Genomic DNA, 6,449 nt, shown 5'->3' with positions numbered 1-6,449 from the left:
CATAATTTATTCAAATATTAATTTTCAAACTCTTATATAGGGAATTGCTGAACTGGGGTTGTACAAACCCCTAATTTTGGCACTACGTTGACTATGTTAATATTATTAGGAGCAAATCCGATTCTAGTCAGACCCATAAAGTTAATTGACGAAAATATTTTTATAGGTGACATGTTTTAACGACAAAATGGGCGAAAAGTAACGTATGTGGTAGGTTCTAACAATTAAGAGAATACAGGTGGTAAAAAATAAAAATTAAATATTTAGGTGGTATTTCAACACATATTTAAAAGTTCAGTAGTAAAAATGATTGTTTTTTTAAGTTTTTACTACCGAATCTCCTAAGTGAAAATTTTTAATAAAAACAATTTTGGTTTTTTAAAATCTTTGATCAAACAGAACCAAATCAAACTGTTATATTTTATAATTCGGGATAAAACTCATCCAATCCAAGGAAAATTTATAAATAATGAAAATTTGGATAATTGAGTTATGAGAAAATTAAAATGATTGACATATATAATATAAGCAACAAACTCAAAGTATAGTAAGTAATGTAGTTACAACTTTTTTTAATACATACCATATTGTTTATCTAAAAAGGTGAGAGATTGTGCTAAGCCTCACACTGAAAATATATAAATTTAATACAATCACCATCTGATGGTCAAGATGATGATTGTATTACATACATGTAAGCATTGTTGACAAATCACAAATGATATATTAAACAATTTCAATTTTAAAGGAGTTAATAAAATTATATTTAGAAAGCATTTTTTTCCTAAAAAGAAAAGGAGTTAGCATGCCTCAACAAATTAAAATTTGTTTTCAATTAGAAACATCAGGAAACCTTTCCTAACAAGAAAAGGAGTAAACCTCGTCATCCCCCATCCTTAAGAATTATCGATCACTACTAATAACCGTTTCTACCAAATTGCATTCCCCTCTCTTTTTGAGTCTTCAATCGACGAACCTCTCTCTCTCTCTCGTGCTTCTTCTGTCTTCATTCACAATGACCAACAAAACTGATCACTCTTCTGGCTTTAAGGTGACAAAGACCGACTTCGGTACAGCCATCCTTGAGCGCAAGAAGGCTGTAAATCGGCTTCCTGTCGATGATGCTATTGCTGTCTCCGACAACAACTCAGTGGTAACGCTCCACCCGGTGACTGATAGGGATTTTACTATTTATGTGAACCGGCTAAAAACTCCTATTATACTTGCAAGAATTACAAGGTTGTTGTAGTATAAACGGATCTCGCAAGGTCGTTCTCCACAAGAATTATTAAATAATTCGAAACAAACCAAATTTCAATTAATTATTGTAAAGTAGAAATTGAGGTGATTGATTTTATAACATACTTAAATTAAAAACGAATTTAATTAATAAAAATAAGACAATCTTCAATATTAAAACTAGATGGAAAAAGAAAACAGTTTTGAAAAATCAAATTAAGAAAACACTAGGGTTCCACCATCACCTAGCAATCCTATGAACTTTTACCAATTACTTATGATCTACACATGCCACTTTGAAGGTTAGGTTTTCCTAATTTATATTCTACTTAGAACCTCCAACATAGAACGTATATCTAACTTGCAACCCGTCCGAACGTTTGGATCAAATCTGAATATGAAAGACTCATTATACTTTATGAAAACCCTTTGAAAAACCATGCAACCCTTAAGACGTGGTATTCATTCTAAGTGAAATTACAATTATTAATCACAAGAAGCCAGCGTCAATTTCAAGGAACCTTCCGACCAAAATTACATCAAATTACTTTTCTAAAGATCCTAAAGGTGATCAGGCATTAAGACAATTATATAGTTTTTATCCTGGTGATTAACAATTCAAAGTATGCATGCAATCAATCATAAGCAATTAAATAAAAATCACATATTTATGCTAAGGCTCAAGGCTTCGCCCTAGCAAAAGGAATTAGTTACGCATATTCATAATTAAAATCATAGAAAATATTATTAAGAAAATGATTGAAAACACCTTAGAGTAGAAAATCTCCAAAACCCTAGCACTTATCTTTGTCTCCAAAATTGCATAAAATAAAGCGTAGTGAAAAACTGTAGCTGGCCAAGCAATATATCTGCTAAGCCCCCACACAAACCCTAAAAACAGGTCCTTTATTCCCCCTAGGAAACTAAAAATAATAATGAAATAAAATAGAAAATATAACCCTAAATTAAATAGTAAAATTCGTCTAAAACCTGAACAGCCACGTTTTGGACCCATAAGCTGCTCCAAAATTGGTCCAATATAGCTGGATTTAATTTTTGGAATATTCTGAACACTTCTCCAGAAGGCCACGAAACCATCCAAGGTCATCTTGAGCTCCAAAAACGCAATTTAAGCCCAAAAAGGTCATTTTCCAGTATTGCACATCACTCCTTTATTTTATCGCCAGAAAATAACCGCTCAGTGGAAAAAATCCCAGATTTTGATATGATCAAGCTAAGTGACTCACGAACGTCCTCCAACTGGAATTACTCCAAAATGCGTCCATTTGATCCTGTTTTGCTCTAGAGGAAGTCGAAAGTCCTATATTGAAAATACAATTCAAAGTATCAAAATTCTTTCAAAATATACTAAGATTAGGGTAAAATATATAATATAAAATGTACTCATCAATGACCATAGAGAAGCTCCAGCTCTTTAATGGCGACACGATCCTAATAAGGGGAAAGAAAAGGAAGGACACTATGTGCATTGTTACTAATGATATTACATGTGAGGAACCAAAGATAAGGACGAATAAGGTTGTCAGGAGCAACCTGAGGGTTAGGCTTGGGGACGTTGTTTCAGTTTACCAGTGCGCTGATGTTAAGTATGGAAATCGAGTCCACATTCTTCCTGTGGACGACAGTATTGAAGGGGTCACTGGAAATATCTTTGATGCATATTTAAAACCTTATTTCTTCGAGAGCTTCCACCCTGTGAGGAAGGGTGATCTCTTCCTTGTGAGAAGAGGAATGGGGAGTGTAGAGTTCAAGGTTGTTGAAACTGACCCTGCTGAGCCCTACGTGGTTGCTCCCGACACTGAAATCTACTGTGAAAACGGAGGATGAGGAAAGACTATTGAATGAGGTTGGCTATGACGATGTTGTTGGCGTCGGAAAATAGATAGCTCAGATTCGCGAATTGGTAGAGTTACCATTGAGGCATCCTCAGCTGTTTAAATCAATTGGTGTGAAGCCGCCAAAGGGCATTCTACTGTACGGACCTCCTGGAACAAGCAAGACTCTAATTGCCCGAGCTGTGGCTAATGAAACGGGGGCATTTTCTTTCTGCATCAATGGACCAGAAATCGTGTCGAAGATGGCGGGGGAGAGTGAAAGCAACCTCAAGAAAGCTTTTGAAGAAGCCGAAAAGAATGCACCGTCCATTATCTTTATTGATGAGATTGATTCAATTACTCCCAATAGAGAGAAGACACATGGAGAAGTTGAAATGAGGATTGTATCCCAGCTTTTGACTCTCATGGATGGACTCAAATCTAGGGCTCATGTAATTGTTATGGGGGCTACAAATCGTCCAAATAACATTGATCCGGCTCTCAGAAGGTTTGGAAGATTTGATAGGGAAATAGATATTGGTGCCCAAATGAAGTTGGATATCTTGAGGTTTTGCATATTCATACCAAGAACATGAAGCTTGCTAAAGATGTTGACCTAGAAAAGATAGCTAAGGACACACATGGTTATGTTGGTGCGGATCTTGCTGCTTTGTGTACTAAGGGTTCACTTCAATGCATTAGAGAGAAGATGGATGTGATCAACTTAGAAGATGAGGAAATAGATGCTGAGATTATTAATTTAATGGCAGTTACAAACCATCACCTAAAGACTGTTCTTAGCACAAGCAACCCTTCTACCCTTCGTGAAACAGTTGTTGAAGTACTGAATGTTAGTTGGGAAGATATTGGAGGTCTCAAAAGTGTTAAGAGGGAACTTCAAGAGACGGTTCAATATCCTTTAGAGCATCCGGAGAAATTTGAGAAATTTGGAATGTCTCCTTCAAAGGGAGTTTTCTTCTATGGTCCTTTAGGATGTGGTAAAACTCTTCTTGCAAAAGCAATTGCCAATGAGTGTCAAGCAAACTTCATTAGTACAAAGGGGCTTGAATTGCTTACACGAGGCCAATGTATGCGAAATCTTTGACAAAGCCCGTGGGTCTGCTCCATGTGTCTTGTTCTTTGATGAACTTGATTCCATTGCGACTCAGAAAGGGAGTAGTGTAGGTGATGCTGGGGGTGCTGCTGATAGGGTTTTGAATCAACTTCTTACAGAAATAGATGGAATGTCTACAAAGAAAATTGTTTTCATTATTGAGGCCACCAACAGACCAGACATTATAGACCCTGCACTTCTGCGTCCAGGTCATCTAGATCAGTTGATTTACATTCCTCTCCCTGATAAGAAATCTCACTATCAAGTATTCCAGTCTTGCTTAAGGAATTCTCCAGTTTTTAAAGATGTGGACATCAGAGCCCTTACCAAGTACACTGCTGGTTTTAGTGGTGCGGATATAACGGAAATATGCCAGCGTGCTTGCAAATATGCAATCAGATAGAACATTGAAAAGGATATTGAGAGGGAGAGGAGGAGAAATGAGAATCTTAAGGCAATGGAAGATGACGTTATTGATGAAGTAGCAGATATCAAGGCAGCTTATTTTGAGGAATCGATGAAGTATGCTCGTATGAGTGTTAGTGATGCTGATATCTGTAAATACCAGGCATTTGCACAGACACTGCAGCAGTCAAGAGGGTTTGGAATAGATTTCAGGTTTGCAAACGATGCTTCCAGCAAACGTGCTACTTCTGGGGCTGGTGAAGATGACCTGTACAATGTATAGTTTCATAATACGCATATTTTTCATTCTTTAAATTCCAGCTTTTCATTTTGTATTACATCAATGTTACAACCGTAGAAGTGTCCATTTTAATGATCATTGCACCCAAAATTATGATCATATTACTCAAATAAATGTTGAATTAGTTGAAAGCATAGTACATGATTTGTTTTCATTGTTTTTCGTTTAAACCTTTTTGCTTGTTTCTGTTCCTTCTTTCTTTACATGTTTCTGCAATAATCGCATTTGCAGGTATGTTCTTCTGCAAAACGACATAAATGGTGATTAAATCATCTAAAAGCAATAGAAGACACCATAAATTGAAAAATAATGGTTACTTCTTCTAGAGATTGACTTCAAGCAATGCTTCTTACAAATGAGCCAAAAATTCGATGTAATGGACATTACAATTTCAAAATCAAACCATAAAAGACATATTTTTTTTTACTTAATTTCTCACATCAAGCACAACTTGTAATCGTCCAGGTGGTACTGGCACACCGAAACAGGTGTATTTATGTGTGTATTCATTTTGTTTGGAATGAAATGATCTTATTGTTGATGTGTAACCCTTGAGCTGATATCTTGGAGACAAAGTCACAAGTTTTGAATTTCTTTTTATATGTTTATTTTCAATGTAATCTGAGCCATTGGATCATAGTCCAAGTGGTCTCTTCTCTAGCCTAGGATTTAAGTGATAGATTATGACAAGTGTAATCACCTCATAGGGTGATAGAATCAAGGGCCAAGATTTAATCTTGGTGTAAAGTTGTTAGAGAAGAATCCCACCTCTCTATCTCCTCTAACGGTTATATTTGGTTAGTGGAGTGTGAAATACAATCAGAACCTTCATCACTCTCACAACACCATAGTTGCATTTTCTTTGTAATTTTCCTTCTTCCCAAACACTTAAAACCTTCATAAAACTAAATACCAAAAGCTATAAACTCTAACATGGCCTCAAAGCCAGGTTCTGTTGCCTAAAATGGGCGTGAATCTGTGAAACGAAAACTCGAGTTGTGATTGAGCTCATTCGACGATCAAGGTGGTGTGATTTCTTGAATCCAATGTCTAATATGGCAGGATTGAGCACTGCTAAGCTTCGCACGCTAGTTTTTAACGGAGAAAATTATGAGTTATGGAGTATTCGAATGAAAACCATTATGAAATCTCATGGTCTGTGGGATCTTGTTGAAAATGGGTTTGATGCTTCAAATCCAAAGAATGAGAAGGAGAAGATAGAAGATGCAGATTAGAAGGAAGTGATTGCTGAAGTGGAGAAGCCTACAATGATTGAAATTCTGATTAAGGATGCTCGCGCACTTGGGTTGATCTAAGGTGCAGTCTCAAATCAAATCTTCCCCAGAATTGGGAACAAGGATACCTCAAAGGGTGCTTGGGACATTCTAAAGCAAGAATTCAGATAAGCTAAGCATGTAAGGAGCGTAAAATTGCAAGGTTTGAGTCGAGAATTTGAATACACTCGTATGAAAGATAGTGAATCCTTATCTGTATATCTTGCTAGACTGTTTGATATAATGAATCACATGAAAAGCTATGGTGAGGATCTGTCTAG

The 6,449-nt window shown here is 36.2% G+C and overlaps 1 protein-coding gene and 1 pseudogene across 1 annotated transcript in view; one reads left to right on the top strand and one right to left on the bottom strand.

Moving 5' to 3' along the window:
• Window positions 1-6,449, bottom strand: part of LOC126609983 (uncharacterized) — a 90,767-nt gene that overhangs the window by 38,628 nt on the left and 45,690 nt on the right. The window lies entirely within an intron of this gene.
• On the top strand, window positions 1,016-4,876 carry LOC126611940 (cell division control protein 48 homolog D-like; annotated as a pseudogene).

The sequence above is a fragment of the Malus sylvestris genome, chromosome 17 (assembly GCF_916048215.2).
Source record: "Malus sylvestris chromosome 17, drMalSylv7.2, whole genome shotgun sequence".
Classification (NCBI taxonomy): domain Eukaryota; kingdom Viridiplantae; phylum Streptophyta; class Magnoliopsida; order Rosales; family Rosaceae; genus Malus; species Malus sylvestris.
The sequence above is the reverse complement of the archived record's forward strand: the minus strand, read 5'-3'. Positions and strand labels throughout refer to the sequence as shown.